The sequence below is a fragment of the Erythrolamprus reginae genome, chromosome 3, assembly GCF_031021105.1.
Source record: "Erythrolamprus reginae isolate rEryReg1 chromosome 3, rEryReg1.hap1, whole genome shotgun sequence".
In the NCBI taxonomy this organism is placed as follows: domain Eukaryota; kingdom Metazoa; phylum Chordata; class Lepidosauria; order Squamata; family Dipsadidae; genus Erythrolamprus; species Erythrolamprus reginae.
The window spans coordinates 148,417,935-148,436,389 of record NC_091952.1 but is presented as its reverse complement, the minus strand read 5'-3'; the positions used below and the strand labels follow the sequence as shown (position 1 = coordinate 148,436,389).

General features: G+C 36.8%; 1 long non-coding RNA gene across 2 annotated transcripts in view; it reads left to right on the top strand.

Moving 5' to 3' along the window:
• LOC139164617 (uncharacterized) overlaps positions 1-18,221 on the top strand; it is a 77,169-nt gene extending 58,948 nt beyond the window's left edge. Inside the window, exons 2-4 of one of the 2 annotated variants that reach the window (XR_011558661.1) lie at positions 11,069-11,189; positions 14,266-14,319; positions 18,140-18,221. This is a non-coding gene — a long non-coding RNA (uncharacterized lncRNA). Of the gene's footprint in view, positions 1-11,068; positions 11,190-14,265; positions 14,320-14,758; positions 15,002-18,139 lie in introns of those variants that run through there. The other variant, XR_011558662.1, reaches the window with a different exon arrangement.
• Positions 18,222-18,455: the final 234 nt, after the last annotated feature.

Here is an 18,455-nt window from a genome sequence, read left to right as displayed (position 1 = left end):
CTTCTCTGTAGCGGCCCCGGCTCTCTGGAACCAGCTCCCCCCGGAGATTAGAACTGCCCCCACCCTCCTTTCCTTCCGTAAACTCCTTAAAACTCACCTCTGCCATCAGGCATGGGGGAAATTAGGCATTCCCCCTCCCTCCCCTGAGCCTATATAATTTATGTATGGTGTGTCTGTGTAAAAGTCTAGTTTAATAATGGGTTTTTAAAATGTTTTTAAAATTTATTAGATTTGTTATGAATTGTCTTATTGTATGAGCCGCCCCGAGTCTACGGAGAGGGGCAGCATACAAATAAACAAACAAACAAACAAACAAACAAACAAACAAATAAATAAATAAATAAATAAATAAATAAATAAATAAATAACCAACCAACCAACCAACCAACCAACCAACCAACCAACACTTTGAATTGTGTCTGGAAACAGATTGGTAGCCAATACAGTCTGCAGAGTGATGACAATATATGGGCATGTCTTGGAAGGCCCCAAACTGCTCGCACGGCTGCATTTTGGACGATCTGAAGTTTCCGAACACTCTTCAAAGGTAGCCCCATGTAGAGAGCATTGCAGTAGTCGAACCTCAAGGTGATGAGGACATGAGTGACCGTGAGCAAAGGCTCCCCGCAACTGGTACACCAAGCGGACCCGGGCAAACGCCCCCCTTGCCACAGCCGAAAGATGCTGTGGATTGAGGAGGACACCCAAGTTGTGAACCCTCTCTGAGGGGATCAATAATTCCCCCTCCCAGGGTGATGGAAGGACAGATGGACATGTCCTTGGGAGGCAGTACCCACAGCTACTCCGTCTTGTCTGGATTGAGTCTGAGCCTGTTGGCACCCATCCAGACCCTGACAGCCTCAAGATATCTATTCCACTGATGCTCATAGAAATAGAAATATCACTTAGATACCACTTCACAGAGCTTTACAGTTCTCTCTAAGTGGTTTACAGAGTCAGTTTATTCCCAATAGCAATTCGGATAATTTTACTACCACAGATGGATGGAAGGCTGAATCAGCCTTGAACTGGTCAGGATTGAACTCATGGCTGTGGGCAGACTTAGCCTGAAATACAGCATCCCAATACAGTAGTACCTCTAGATACAAGCTGCTCCACATGCGAGTATTCCAAGTTACGAGCCAAGACGCGAGCAAAATTTCTGTTCGACACCCGAGCTCAAATTCGGGATACGAGCCGAGCGTCCACTAGGTGGTGCAAAAATTCCATGTTTCCAGTTATCTCGGCGGGAAAAGCAAAATCTAAATGCATTCCTTCGAGATGCAAATTGATCGACATACGAGCTCGGCTCTGGCACAAATTAAACTCGTATGTCGAGGTACCATTGTATAGGACTGTTGGTTCTTATGGATGTATTATAGTTAGTTTATAGTTTATTAGATTTGTATGCCGCCCCTCTCCAAAGACTTGGGCCGGCTCACAACATAATAGTAATATTCCCATTTTCCAAAGCAGTTTTAATGTACAGACAGGCTTACTTTATTTTGAAATGTGTTGGTATACTTAAAATCAGGAAACCAGACTTCACAGATTTCCTGGGAGGCAGATTCTTTTGAAAGCATTAATACATATCCAACTATGTTCAGGGAAAAAGAGTATTAGCCATCCAGATGGAAGAAAGCAATGGCAAACCATTTACACTTTGATACCAAGAAATTACTTGAGTTTCTCAAGGGTGTCTTTTGCTTTTTTTTTAGTGGCTAATAAAAAATGGATGATAGGAAGTCACACCATTACTCAGGAAATCTGAATGGCTCCTTATTTTTAGATGTTTTAAAGATGTTCCCTTTAGCACTGGAAGTTTCTTTTAAAGTAATTGACTGACACGAATGATGATGAAGATGACAAAATGCTGATGTTGTGCATGTTTATAAGTAAATGCTTTTTAACTTTCTAATCTAGGGCTGAGAGAAGGAGCTTCTGTGCCTCGGAAAGAACCAGAATTTTATTCTTCCTTAACCATTACACCAACTAACTTCCAGTGTTCATGCATTATTTGGTTATTATTATTGTAACCTTGTTCTGTTTTTAAACACGTTTAATGGATGTCAGGTATATACATCTACATACACAGATATAGCTTATCTTCTACTCAGAGTCATCAGCAATTAGAGCAGCATATAAGCCTAATATATAAAAATGTGAGAATGCCAGATTTTAGCTAGAGAGTTCCAAGTTTAAATTCCCATTCAGTTTCAAATTCACTAGTCTCTCACCTTTTTTTTTGTCTAGCCTAAAATTAAGAAGAATGCACGCATGTATTCTGTTTTAAGCTACTTGGAATATTAGGGTGAATATTTTGGATCAATGTAGGATGTTAACTGACATTTTAAACAACATGGTCAAATTAATGAGATTTATTTTTCCATAAAACATAATAAGAATCAAAGCCCATTTTATCAATTAAACAAAATGCATTTAGGGCAGCTCATTCTAGCAGATCTACAGTTGCAATCCAGCTTAACTCTTCTGTAAATCAATGAGTACATGAATACATGCTGTAAATAAATATAAGAATGTGTGAAGGCCACCTTATTGCTGTAAAACTATTGTTACTTTGGGTTAATGTTTGACTTACCAAGTTATTTGCTAAATGCTACTTAAATATGATCTGTCTGAATTATCTTTGTTCTCAAAACATTCCATGCTTTGTTACATCGTGGTAAATATGTATCAGACAGTATTGTTGTTTATACGTTATCCTTATGAATGCCACACCATTCTCTCTTTATCGGTGAGTCTCAAACTGTGGTCCGTCAGGTGATCCCCTCCATCCATTCATTGCCAGTCAGTTGGCCATAATATGTTTGTCATCGAAGTCGCTGCTTCTCCACATTTACTACAAGTCAGCTAGTTCGTAAAAATAGATTCATCAGTGAAAACTGGTTCACTGAAGTGTACAAGTGATAATAAGGTAGCAACTTGAATACTATGGTTCAGAAATCTGACAACAATGGGCAGACCTTAAGTGCAATTACTGACTCTATATCCACATATTTGTGCTAAATAGAATAGTGATGTAATACAAGCAACCTTGGAAGAATAGTACAAATACAATGACAAGGATAGACAGAGAGATAGACAGACAGATTTCATTGGACTGGAGATCCATTTACTCTTTTTATTATTCAAATATTTTTTATTGAAGAATATTAAAATATTCTTGATTAGCTAATTTGTTTTTTACACAGGCTATATAAATTAATTCAGATGATAAAATAAATAATATTCTATTACTTTTTCTAGTACAAGATTTAATTTAAATACAGTACTTTCTAAAATGGAAGGATTTAGAAGATTTGCACAAATGCAACTATGGTTATTATCTTATCGAAAAACATGAAAGTACATGTTCTTAAAGATGTAAACATGGACTTGTTTATTTAGTTGATAAATCATTTGTGGTTTTTTAAAAAAAAATTAGACCTATGGTTGTAGAAAGAATAATACACACACACACACACACACACACGCACACACACCCGATAGAAATAACTGGTGTTTTTTTTTAAAGAATGCAAACCTGATTACAATAATAAGAACAAACCCATTATAACTGGTTCTGGATACTCAAAGGATGCTGTCCTGTAATTTTTATACTTTTGCTAAAACCAAGTTCTTTTTTTAAAATGTACACAAGCTCTAGTTTCTAAAAACTGTTACCATTAATCAGTGTGTTGTTTATCTCAGTATCAAAGAAAGAAAAAAGAACACACTGATCTCACCTGTAATTAGGATTTCTGTTTATTTCTGTTTGTTTGTTTATTTAAATAGCATTGTTTTCATTGTTAACTATCAATCTAAACATTCTAAATAGGACTAGGGTTTTCTTTTTAATACAAAGCACTGATGTAAAATAGCTTGTTCCCTATTGAATCAAAACTGTTTATTTCCAAGGATATTTTTTCCTCCATACAATCTTTAAAACACAATTATTACAGAAAATAATCAACAAATATAGCTGATCTAAACCATGAAATTCTTTGGGGTATGCCACTATTTTCTGAAAGTTTTTAAGTCATTAACAGTATTAGCAGGAAAGACTGGCAGCACAATATTATAATTAAGCATTATATTTGTCTTGGCTATATTGCTGCAAAAAATGAACAAGCTTTAAGTATAAAATGGTATGGGAATTGCTGAAAATTAGATCCCACATTGCAATATTATATTAAGATTAATAGTACTAACTCTATTAAGTACCCTTTTCTTTGTACTGTATTATATTTTTATCTGTCAAATTTAAATGTAGAATTCCTCCCAAAATTTAGTACTCTTTTTGTAAAGTATAAATATTATGGCAATGTTAAGCTGCATCCTTTACTTATCTCAACATTTGAGGATATTTTAACTTCCACATCAGAAAATAACAAGGATTATTCACATGAACATGAGTTTGCTATCTCTGGTTTAAGTCTGCTTCTCAAGACCTGTGTGTGAAATAATGCATATTATTCAGATACCCAATTTCATCTGGTGTTTTATGTTATTGAATGTAACATAGTTGCAGGAGACATATTCATTCTACACATGAAGGGCACATTTTTCTCTTGGTTCTTTTGGAGTGAGCTTATTGTTTTAGGAGATTGGCTTTTCATCCTCTGTGATCATTCTGGGTGAGTGGAGCAAGGGCACCATCCAATATTACAGTGTAAGAAAATGTGCTTATTCAAAAGCAGCGTCTTGCATTAAAATGATAACGTATTTCTCACATTAAGGAGCACTCGCTTGCTACGTAGTAAACACCATAGAACTTTCATACTAGTTTCATACTAGACCAGTTTAGGGCTACACAAAAACGTCTGTTATATTTGTCAATAAGAATGAATGTTTAAATAAAAGTGAATATTTTCTGTGTAACAATTTCACATTACTTGTAATCACTATTGAGGTTGATACTGGCTCCCCCCCCCTCCAAATCAAATTTTAGCAGTTGAGTTTTACATCATGTTTACTTCTTGATATTTATAGACTGTCTAAACAGTTGGATTTCTCTTTTCCTTTTGCCACATGCATACTGAAAAATCTCAGTGGAGGCCAAATGTATTCAGTATCTGAATCGGGGGAAAAGTCTGTAAATTGGTGGGGCTTTGAGGTTTATAATGAGCAACATGTATATCAAGGAAAAATTTGTCTGAGACTGAAGAGAGCTCTTTTGCTTTTGTCCTGACATAAAAACCTCTTCGTAGTCCCTAAACTTCATTAATAATGTCCTTCTCTAGGCTACTATAACCAGAGAATTATGCAGGCTGTTTATGTTTCTTTACAGGCAGAATAGGCTGATGACACGAATCAGCCATTAGCGATGCACATGGAGGAGTCAGCACTAATTGTGTAGAATGTAATTAGTGATTATGTAATATCTAAGCTCTTGCAACTGTCATTAATGTCCACTATTCACTGGAGATAGTTCTTACTGAATTAGAGAATGATTACTGCATACTAAATCTACTTAATCATAAATATGCTAATTAACACTGGGTGCACTTTAGCCAGTGGTTAAAAGCGCTACTCACCTCAAGAAAAAAAATGGTAGCAATGATTTTTTCTTTAAAAGGTAAATGTAGATAATTAAATGGTTTAGTAAATGCTAAGGCAGAACTATTGACTACAGCAACCTAAAGCAGCCTCTTCTGTAATCGATATTGTTAGGTGCTTGTTCAGCTTTGAAGCAGAGGGTGCCCTCCATTCTGGTTGGGTTCAGAGAGGCAGCTTCTCAACTTCTGGAGCTACAGGGCAGGCATTTACCAACCTCCCCCTCAAATAACAGGGGGATGAGTCAGACTGCTAGTGTAGTCTCAGGTAGCAAAACACAAAGCTAACCAATACAGGTAGAATAGCTTTTCTAATGTCATCGAAAATGGATGTACTAAACTATATGGCACAAACATCACCCAGTTTCTGGAATCTTTTCCTGTTCCTTTCATTATGTATTCTGCTTTTCTATATAGAAGAAGAAATAGCTGTCAGAAGCCTCTAGGATAATATCAGCTAGTGATTTATGAGAACCCTTCCTGCTTATATATTTTGTATAAATAATAAACACTCCTGCATGTATCACAAAGCACTCATTCATAATCAAAAGATGCACAAGGTATAAAGTGTTTTCTGAGTATGATATTTAAAAATTATCATACACAATTGGATAACTCATACAGCAGGAACAAAATAAGTTATAGTAACAATGCACCGAAAGAAAATTAACAGCATAATGGAATGCTTGCCTTTCTTTTATCCATAGACAAGTGGGGGGGGGAATCTAACAAAGAGTACAATTCACTTGGATTTTTTTCTGCTTCGGTTCCAAAGAAATTAAGAGGTTGAATGTACACAAAGTGATAACACAAAACAGCCTCCATTAAAAAAATGATGATGATGGGGGATAAAATATGAATTAAGCAATAGCTATAATTTACTTGGGCAGATTTAACCTTTGCGATAGAGTTGGTGGGATGTCTGGAATATATTGAAGGTGATAAATATTCCACAAAACTGCATAAATGGATGAGAAATTGGTAATGTCAACAAAGGCCATTGCTTTTCTCATCACCTCTTCTTTCATCCACTAAGTTCATCCAGCAAAGCTCAAAGGGGCGGGGGGGGGGGGGTATTAACTGCAGCACTGCAAGTACTGTATATGTAGAATATAATAGGCACACCTTAGACCAGCTAAATTACAATGACATTCTTTCATTTTAATCAGATGCTTATTACAGTGTTTTTGTTCTATATATAACCAATTTTATTTCCACTAAATACCATTTGGCATTCTAATGCAAATGGATCTAATATTTCACTCCCAGTTACCAGTAAAGGGCCTGGGAAGCTCTCTGTTCAACAGTAATGGTAACCAACTATACTTGTGACTATGTTGTTTATCTTTTTTGTACATTACTGTTGTGCTTTGGGATTTTCACTGTGGAGAGGACAGTGTCCCAACTACACTAAACATACAATTGCTTTCCACTGTGCAACTTCAATTTCTCTTTTATTTCCTTTATTAAGAACGCTGTTTTAAAAGTCTTAACTTCTGCCTATCTACATCTAAAACAATTGAATTGTCAGGTCAAAGAGGAATGTTATTTTAATCTTCCTCAAGGAACCATATAAACGGGGCGGGGGGGGGGGGAGGAGCTGCCATTTGCTAAGAATATCTCCTGCCATAATTTTCATTGTGCAGATCTGCTACAGAGATTGTCTTGATTTGAATGACTCTGGAACTTCAAGTGAAGAAACAATTCAGGAGCAAGTCACCTTTTGCTCTTCCTTTGGAATGTATTGTCATCCAATTAATATTATCCAAGTGCATGTGGCTGTATGTTCCTGACTGTTTTGGAATGGATTCTGTTGATTTGCTATTGGTGGTTCTACCTTTTAGCTTATCCTATGATTAGCTCTATAATGATGTCATTCATCACATTTTTTTCAAACATTTTTCCTCATAGAATTTCACCACACAGAAAGTTACCTCTCTTAATCAATAGTTTGCTACCAAATGTAAGTAACCTGTTTTTTAGGAAATGTTTGCCCATAGAATAGAACTGTGTTTCCCAACCTTGGCAACTTGAAGATATCCGGACTTCAACTCCCAGAATTCGCTGGCTGGGGAATTCTGGGAGTTGAAGTCCGGATATCTTCAAGTTGCCATGGTTGGGAAACACTGGAATAGAATATGTGTAACTCAGGGTTGAACTGTGGGGTCCTTGAGAGCAATGATGATGTTACCTAGTTTGATAATGAAAGGTAAACCAGCAAGCTCAGAGAAGATCTAGGACCTCACAGGAAGGTCTGCCATGCAAAGCCAGTATGTCTCAGATGCCCAGCCTTGTGATACATGTGTCAGCATATATAGTGTGATTGGCATGGCAAAGCATACAACAGGCTTTCAGCAGGCAGTGAATAAAAACACAGTGGAAGCAGGCAGTGAGAAAAACATAGTTTTATTATTGAACATTTATACCAATGCTAATAAACAAGATAGTTTATCAGGATCTTTTGAGTGCCCATTTCCTATTTAGTTTTACTGCTTACAGGAATGTAGACATAATCAGAATTTGTTATGTTTTAAACATGTAGTCAAAGTTCCTGGTCAACTGAAGTTTTGTAAAATTTAAAAAAGTTAGCTAAATGATTTCCCCGATATCAGTTGTAGTTCGCCTGGGCTTACTTAAAGAATTACACAGGTCTCATATGTGGAAGGTTTTATATGTGTATTCATTCAATGAACATTTCAAAATATTTACCATAAATCAGGTCATTCCCCTATCATCACAGTGTCAGCACTTCCTGTAGATTCCATACTGGTGTGTTTTTTGATTGCAAAAAGGGGAACATGTTTTTACAAAAAAGAGAGAGAGGATATGTATATTTTTTAAAAAGTTTATTTGTTTGTTTGTTTATTTATTTATTTGCCAAACAATTATAGGATGATAATTTGTACATATTAAACATTAGATAAATAATTATAAAAAGTAACAAAAGAAGACAATAGGACAGGGATGGTAGGCACAATGGTGCGCTTATGCACGTCCCTTACAGACCTCTTAGAAAGGAGGAGAGGTCAATTGTAAGTTCTCCCTACATTTCTTCCCTGAGAGATTATGCATTTTAAGGGAGAATATCAGAGGTGGGTTTCAGCAGGTTCTGACACGTTCTGGAGAACCGGTAGCGGAAATTTTGAGTAGTTCTGAGAACCGGTAAATACTACCTCTGTCTGTCGTCCCCCCCATCTATTCTCTGCCTCCCAAGAACCAGCTGATCGGGAGAAAATGAGGATTTTGCAGTAACCTCCTGAAGTGGGGTTGGAATGGAGATTTTACAGTATTCTTCCCCATGCCCACCAAGCCTATCAAGCCATGCCCACAGAACTGGTGGTAAAAAATTTTTTGAAACCCACCACTGGAGAATATGGCAAGTAGAGCAAAGGACACACTTTGCTTGGGTACCAGTTGACACAGAATGAGTCACAGATCAGGCTTAGTCATCCTCCCAGCTTTTCTGCATCCCATTAAGCATGAATAGTCTTTACTAGTAGCTAAGAGCAGAGCTATACAATTGAGAGAGTGGAACGTATATATATATGCCTGACTCAGTTCTCAGTTTCCAGATTCCTATCAAATTCTGTAGAATTTGGGAAATAATTAAAATGGAAGAAAAACCTGTTTCTTATAGCAAGTATATCATAATAGAGAGAGCTGGGGTGGTGCAGCAGGTAGAATACTGCAGGTCACTGAAGTTGACTGTAGATCTGTAGGTCAGCGGTTCAAGTCTCATCACTGGCTCAAGGTTGACTCAGCCTTCCATCCTTCCGAGATGTGTAAAATGAGGACCCAGATTGTTGGGTCAATATGCTGGCTCTGTTAAAAAGTGCTATTGTTAACATGTTATAAGCCGCCCTGAGTCTAAGGAGAAGGGCGGCATAAAAATCAATCAATCTATCAATCAATCAATCAATCAATCAATCAATCAATTAATTAATTAAATTTAGATCCTAATAATCATGATACTCTGGTAACAATCAGCACTAAGGTATTCTTCATGCCTTATTATTGATATTGCAAATGACAACAATCTGGTGTGACCACAGAATGTTATGCAGGTTTCTATATGTGATTTGGTGAAAAAATAAGAGTCTGAGTCCGGGTTTCTCTTGATAAGCCAATGTCTGTAGTGACCTCCTTTGTCCAGACCCTTGATGTTATTTCCATTGGGCATCTTGTTTTTACCAATTATTTGGAGAGTGTTGAGCAACAGATGATGTTTTCCCATAACAACTTCAGATCCTCTGTGTAATGAATAGGTGGCATAGACTAGCAAATATGTTTGATAGCCAGGGTCTGATTTGTTCACTATGGTTGACAAAGTAATCAATGACAGATAGTAGTGGTGAGTGTGAGTTTTCTTGAAAGATTTCTCTCTTGAAGTTAACCTCTCCCGGTTTATCACCAGTTTATCACCATTGACCAGCAGCTATGTCTTCCATTGCACTATGGACTTTGCACAAAGCTTCTGATGTTTCTATTATGTTATTTTTTAGGCACTTGGTTATCGGGCAGGGAGTCAAATGCCTTCTTGTAATCAATCCAAACTAATGCATTTAAGTTGTTCTTCCTTCTTGTACAAAATCACCTTGTCAGTTAGGAGCTAATCTTTCAGATCTCCACTCTTTGAGTGGTCTACTTTCTACATAGATGGAAACAGCTTGTTTTAAAGCTGTTGGATTGCATCAGCTACCATATTAGTTAATTTTAAATTTGTTGGCTTACAGTTGCCCGGTACTGTCCTTTTTGTTGTATCTTTAATTATTTATCAAATATGTTTTATCAAATATTAACGAAACTTCAATTTTACTCCCTTGTGGTATGTTATTATATTACTGGCAATGAATGAGTGCAGGCCAGTCAGATGTTTCAATTAAAACCATTGCAGTCATGAGAGGGCTTGAACTGAAATTCACCATTGTTCCTTGCATTATTTTAACTTCACTGGGTTAAAAATAATTGCTTTTATTTATTTTTTAAAAAACTCATTTGTATGATTTAAAAAAATATTTCCATATGAAAAGCATAACACAATGCAGTGTTCCCTCGATTTTCGCGGGTTCGAACTTCGCAAATAGCCTATACCACGAAAAAAATATTGTTAATAAATAATTATGTTTATAAATATCAGGATCACTAAGTGTCTTATTCAATGGTGAGTACCAGTAATAATGGTGAGTAAATGGCTGTTAAGGGAATGGGAAAAGGTAATTTAGGGGTTAAAGTCTTAAGGGATGGCTTGTGATACTGTCCATAGCAAAAAATGGTGTATTTACTTCCACATCTCTACTTTGCGGAAATTCGACTTTCGCGGGTGGTCTTGGAACGCATATCCCGCAAAAATCGAGGGAACACTGTATATTGCTTTAAAACACTGTTTCAAAGTACTGGTAAATGTTTGTTAAAATATGGAATTAATCCTGCAGAAAAATAGATGAAAATGAAAATGTTTTATTTAGTGGCATGGGAGTCTTCACAATTATATAAATGCTTTCTCATTGTCTCAGCATGCCCCCAGCTGGCAGATGGGTTGAAGGAGACTGGAGAAAAACAGGATGCTCCAGGGCTGTTCCGGATTTTATGAATAACAACTACACTCTATACCAGGAAGACACATTATTGAAACAGGCAAGCCATACAAAATAAATGTTGATTACTTATAGGAACTATTCATGAATGCCATTTTAGACACTGCTTGAATGTTTTTACAGGGTTTTAAAAATTGAATATCTTTATATTTAACTTTTAATAATATTATATGCATTAAGCTCAACACAAATAAGCATTTTCAAAACAAGTTCAGAGCTCTGAAGAATGCACAGCTCAGTGTACGCATAAATATCTTAAAGCAGCCAGGAGAGTCCATGTCCTACCATCTACATGACAGAAATAATTCAGAGCTGATGCTAGAGGAAGTCATGTTGAAACACTTCTGCTTTACAGGAGCCAACAGCTCAAGACAGCTACTTACCACTCAGAGAATCAATCACAGGCTCTGAGATGACAAGTGGTGTGATACTCCTGCAAAAAATTCCTTGCTGTGAGATACTGCTTAGTTGGACAGCTTCTCCACTCTTGGGGCAACCATGATTTCTCTTTTCCTTGGCATACGTCAGACTTAATTTCTCAGTTGATGATAGTTTGAGCTTTGTGGCTTCAGTTTTGCAGAAAAGACAAGGAATTAGAAAAGTGATTGGGCGCTGTCTTAATTTTTTGAAAAACAGGTGTTGAAAGGGGTCTCTTGTTCAATGTCTTCCATTTTTCAAGACAGAGAGATTAGGGAATTCTGTTGTTAAATTATCTGATTAATGTATCTATTATTAGAAAAAAATGTAAATAAACATGAACAAGCTACATCAATTACAAATTTAACCATATTATTGCAATTCCAGGGAATTTTAGTAAAATGTATTATTCTACATTTATTTTGATATTAAAAAATAAATATTTTAAAGGAACCAAACATCTCTTACACAAAAGTGTATGTTGGGTATGTGTAATTATAGGTGTAGGTGTTTGTTTATTTTAATTAATATCATTGGGAGACCTATCCTTCTTGATTCTAATACCAGGAAAAGATCCCTATTTGCCTTTTGCTTTTTAAAAAAATCTCGAATTCTGAATGAAAAAATAAGGAAAAAGTACATTGCAACAGAATTTAAATTTATGTTTGCTGCAGAAATCCAGCTTCTGGCTAATAAAAAGAAAATATATGGATCACAATTCAGCACCTGCATGATTAGGAAATAGAGGGGAAGATTGTCCACTGTTTTCTAAATACTGCTAGCCAAAGTCATGCAAAATGATACAAACATATCCCAAGTGTGCTTTTTAGACCTAGAAAAATAACAAATCCATCTTACTGGCATGCTTGTACATAAAGCACCCAAGATTTCCCAAGAGTGGATTGGCTTCCTGAAGTACAAACATTATTTGTCTTCCATGATTGTAGTGCCTCCATGAAGGAAAACAAAAATCCAGGATGGTGCTAAAAGAGCAAAAGTGGCCAACAATTTACCACCACAAAAGCTTACAGACTAATCCAAGAAAACCAAGAATCCTGGACAACTCCATCTCTCCATTGATGTAGGATATACGAGGGTCGCCCAGAAAGTAATGCACCACATTTTTTTTCTAAGCCTACAGTAATGATACGAATGTGAAACTTTAGATATACACTATTTGAATGGTCACAAGAAGGGGTGCTTTGACCAGAACAAGGAGTAGTACCAACAGGGCATACATGCCCTTGTGTCTCGCTGGAGGAAGGCCATAGAATGGGACAGAGATTACATGGAAACATAGAAAGTGTAAAAATCCTTCAACCCCTAAGAATAACAAAAGCCCACAAATCCACAACCACTCTCACTAGGAATTATCCAGAACTAAAGATAAAATATAGAAGGATAAAAAAAAATTAATCTACAAAATCAATTATAACCATTGCAAACAATTCTATGTAGGACAAATAATTAAATCAATTTAAAACCAGGATGCACGAACACCAGCTGGCAATCAAATGCCATGAACTGAAATCCTTAATCTCTACCCACACTGACAACAAACACCCCTAGTTTGATTGGAGAACACAAAAATCATTGGCCACTCTAGCTTTCCCCACGCTCATGAGTTCATTGAAGACTGGCACTCCACAAGCAATTCCACCCACATACACATTGACCTACACCTAGCCTACGAACCCCTCAGAATCCAAATCAACTGCACAGCCAATCAGAGACAGCATTGACCTTCAACCAACCCAGCAACCCCACCACCAGTTCACCTCCCAATGGCCTGATGTAATTTCCTAAGACCCAACACAAGACCTAACACAAGACTCACTGATGACTCAAACCTGCACAAGTTCCTCATTTGACACACCCACACCAGAAGCCTGGGGTGGGGCTGCTGGGGTTTGCAGGGGTTCAGAAGAGCTTCTAGCTAAGATTCTGTGCAGTTTGGAGGATCCCCAAATCCTATTCCTGTCTGGCTCCACCCATCCCACCCTGCCCCTCTTGGGAGTCCCCATGAGGGATAGATACAGGTAAGAGGATCAGGAAGGGCAAAAAATGGGCCTACCGGAAGTTCAGGAAGGCTGGAAATGGGCCCAGGCAGGGCAAAAACACTATCCCCACTGTGATAAAGGAGGCTGACTAGGCCACGCCTACCATGGCCATGCTCACCCAGCAATGGGGCAGAGAACCCCTTGCTAAAATTTTTGAAGACCACCCCTGCCAGAAGCCCTTATAAACACTGATTCTGACATCTCCTAAAATCTGTTTTGATAACCTGGTAAGAAAACATCCAGAAACGAATACATAAGCTCAGAGAACAAACCTTCACCCTTATCTGACACCTGAGCATATATAATGTTGTGTTGTGATCTGTTATATTATATATAAAATTAAAATTACATTTATACCATTTAGAATGGCAAGGATTTGCTATGTGATAAATTCTTCACTACAGAAATCATATACAATTGATGCCAAATGTTCCCTATGAATAAGTAGCCAGTAATAGGTTTTCCTGATTTCCAATTTATTACAAGTCATTTAAACATCTTCAGATCTCTTTCCATTTATCTCTCTTGAATGAATAATCAAGCATCAGTAATGTGGGTGGAATAAGCTCCTTTTTGTATTTATCTTCTAAATTCCACCCTGCTCTTAAGTTCTAAGCATTCTATTTATTTATTTATTAGCTGCCCATCTCACAAGCAAGTACAACAAAACTAAAGCAATGAACTCTTCTAAAGGTAAATATGAATATTGTGCTTTTGTTTATATTCCATTCTTTTTTAAATATGTTTTTTGTTTCCTAGTTTATTGGAAAGCCTTTTATGCAACTAAAATTGATTTTATCAAGACATGTTTCATTTTTCTTTGGTATTGTCTGAATTAATTGGCCATAATTATCTCAGCTTTCCAATTTTCCAATCCTCTTGGACTGTTGTTTTTTCTTCAGGATTTACAATCATGGAATTGCTCCTATTTTTTCCTTTAACTTACTGAAGTCTCTCACAGTTTAGAACACTAATCAGATTACTTCCAGTTCTCTCTGCCCACAAATATAATGAATTCTAGAATCAGATATTCATTTTCTCCAAAAGTTCCTACAATATCTTTAACCATTTCGTCTTTCTTAATGTTAATTTCATTACAGCTGATTCCCTGGTTCTCCCTTCCATCTTTCAGATAATAAAGTTGTCTGCAAGGCACATGAAGAACCTGTTGGCTCTCCCCCTTGCTGATCTATCCCCAATTGATACAGGAAATTGAAATCTCCCATTATCATAGTAATGAACTTTTAAGGCATCATGGTCATCTGATTTGTGAAGCTTTCATCTATACCTTCTGCTTTGTGGATGGCCAATAGTACATGCCTACAGCAGTTTCTTTCTACCCATTAATTTTCCCCTGGATGCTTTTAGCAGGATTTTTCACCCTTAATGTCATTAATGTATTATGTATTTATTTATTAAATTTATAAGCCACCCAACTCCTTCTGGACTCTAGGCAGCGTACAACAGTGAAAAATAATATAAAAACTGTCCGAGTTGCATTCAAAAACTACTGGCTAGGCACAGAGATACATGATTAGATACTCAGGAAGCCTTTGAAGAATGAAGACAATGCAGCAGGAACTGTTTGAAGAAGTTTTACTCTTCAGTATATCAAAAATACATATCTCTTTCTTCTATGTACAACACTACCATTAACTGCAGTTTATTAACACCTACAATCTTCCCAACCAGCCAACCACAATGAACCACAACAACTAAACTTACTGCAAAAATGCATTGTTATTTATACTGTTCTAGCCCAATCAGTTTGCAGCTTAGTCATTGTGACTCAGCAGTATGACTGCTTTTTACCATAAATAGAATATTAACCCAGAATACTACCGATCCTGACAAAAACAATTAAAACCCTTAATATAACCCTTATATTTTCATATACTGTAGTACCAAATTATTGTCATAATCTGCACATAAAGTTCCCCACCTTCTCTTATTATTAGGTCAAGGATATTTTAGAAACAAAATATATGTCCCAATCACAAGATAGATCATACCAGGCTTCTATACTACGCACAATGTTAAATTTGTTTTCTCCATCAGGTGTTCAAATTCTCAATTTGTTTCCAATATGCTGTGCATAGTTTTTTTTATTTGTTAAAAGAACACCAATATTTTAAATGTCAAAGATGCCAAGTAACTTATGTTTTTTAAAGTGTGAAGGTAGATGAGATCTGAGTTGGCTTATCAGGAGACAGACCAAGGCGAGGCAGTCTTGTGTAATGGTTAGGGCATCAGGTCTAAAGAGGGAGACATGGAGTTCTCGTCCCACCATAGACACAAAGCCTTGGGCCAGTCACTTTCTCTCAGCCCTAGGAAAGAAGCAATGACAAACCACTTCTGAAAAGCCCTGCCAACAAAACTGCAGGGACTTGACCAGGCAGTTTCCAAGAATCAGACGTGGTTGAACAGAGGAAAAAGATCAAGGGGAGACACTCCAAATCTATCTATCATTCATGCCTGGTGCCTGTTTCTGCCCATGACTCATAATAACATATCGGATCCTAGAAAGAAGATAACACCAGAAATGACTGATCAGGGAAAGGAAAAGCTTCGTTTTCAAGATGAAATTATGCTGACACATTCATCCAGATCTAGTTATAACTCCTGCATGCCAGTAAAACGCAACCACTGACTTTCAGAATGGAGATTAGGTCAGTAAAACTGAAAATCAGATGGGAATAGAGTGGTGGAAGAGGAGATGTTCTGTGAGGAACTTTCTCACCTGAATGGTATGGGAGATGTAATTCCTGGGCCCAGGATGGCAATCAGAGTACGCATGGAGGTGGGACAAAGCAATGTTCAGAGCAGTTCTTACAACCTCATTTGGCCCTTCCCCGCCTTCACCATAAGCTAAATGTTAGGTAGTTTATGGATTTATTCTATTTTTTAAAATGTTCATCATTATTGATCTATTATGAATAGAGGTCAAAGAAGCATATTTTTCACTCAAGCTCTTTAAGAAATTGGCAGGCCTTACAAATCTCTTACAAATACATAGCCACCAAGCACCTCTCATTCACCTTGGCCATAAGCAATGGCACAGCCTATGGGACTACTTCAGACATCAGCAGAGAGTATAAGCCCATAATGCCACCGAAGCATGCCTGAGATGAAATGGTGAGAGCCAGGTCAAAGTTCAAGTGCTACCGGTATCTGAGAAGTGTGTCTATGACACAATGATCGCACATCCTGAAGTGTGTCACTGTGCATATAAAATGCTTTTTAGGCATAATAATTATGGGTAATGCTTTCGTTAATGAGCCGAAACCAATTCAGGACCAGACTCACAATTACACAGTTTGGAATTTCCTTTAGCAAACCTGATTGCAACATCAATCAAAGCAATTATACAATGCAAGGAGGAGTCTGACCGCATGTTGATGTGGCAAATTTTCACAGTATCCACACTGTAACACATTGCTGCTGTAATTCAGGTCAAGATCTAAAAAGCAAATACAAATTATTTGGTACAAAAAAATGCAACACTTCCCCTTTTCTGTAAGGACATTGAATAGGGCTCTATTTTAAGCAATATGCACTAGAGGAAAAAATACAATATACGTATTGAGACAACACTATGAAAATGTAGGCATATGGAGAATTATGCAGTTGGATAGCATTCCTTGGAACTGTACTTGCCTATCTTTCTTCCTCTCAATTCTGTCTTAACTCTCTATTATGTCATTATGAAAACATTTCTGAATTTCTCCAGTGTAAAAGAAAATGCCAAAGTTTTAGACTGGTAAGATACAAATTTGATCTCAGTGTTTGCTATCAATGTATGCTCAAAATAGCATTCTCCATCAGATTCCATTTCTCCATAGTACCATGTACATGGAACATAAGCATTAACTAGATCAAGTGATGCATAGGTATCCATAAACAGATATGTATATGAGCTCAGAATACAACAATTAGTTATTAATAATTTGCCTCAAATATGGCACTGAATGAATTAGTCAGTGACAATTACTTGCCAAAGCATTTAGGAAACATTATGTAGCTTTCTAACTGCTGCGAGAGAAATAAACTCCTGTATCATTAGATAACAAGGAAAGAAATAGCTTATTTCCTTTATGAAAGCTTCCAATTGCCTGATGTGTTTGCTCAGTAGATTATTTTCTGTCATCTCAGTTAATTGAATTTTATCCATTGCTCTTAGAATTCTTTCCTTTTATAGAAGGTTAAAAAGTTCAGAAGAGCCCCAGTTTTGAACCTCAGCAATTTATCGTATAAACCAACTTGAACCGTTCACAGTATGTTGGTATGATGGTGAAATGGAGTAACAAAACTGTAGAATAATTGCTTTTCAGTGTCTGACTGGATCAGTGTTCAAATAATTGTTAGTAAACTATCAGTTTGCCACATGGCACCCAACTGAGGTTCTGTAACAACTACATAAAAGGCTTTCACAGATATAGCCCCCTCAATAATTTGTCCTGGAACATTTCATAAAGGATTCTAAAGTTTCACCATTTTCATATTTATTTCCCAGAAAGTGAATTTGAAACAAAACATGAAGTTGACATTTCACAAAGGGTCTGCTTCCATAAGATCCCTAACTGGATTAATGGAAGGGACGAACAACTTATTTGATCTAATCAGAGGTTTGTAAGTGGTTTGAAAAGGTTCACCTGAACCGGTCGCGACCCGCTAGTGACATCACGATGATGTCACTGAACCAGATTTGTCAGTGCCAGTCCACCATCTTTTTTTTAAAAAAAATATTTTTTTGAATGTTTTTGGATTTTTTTTTCAATTTTTTTTTCTTTTGTGCATGGGCAGAAGCTGAGTTTTCAGCACTGCTCATG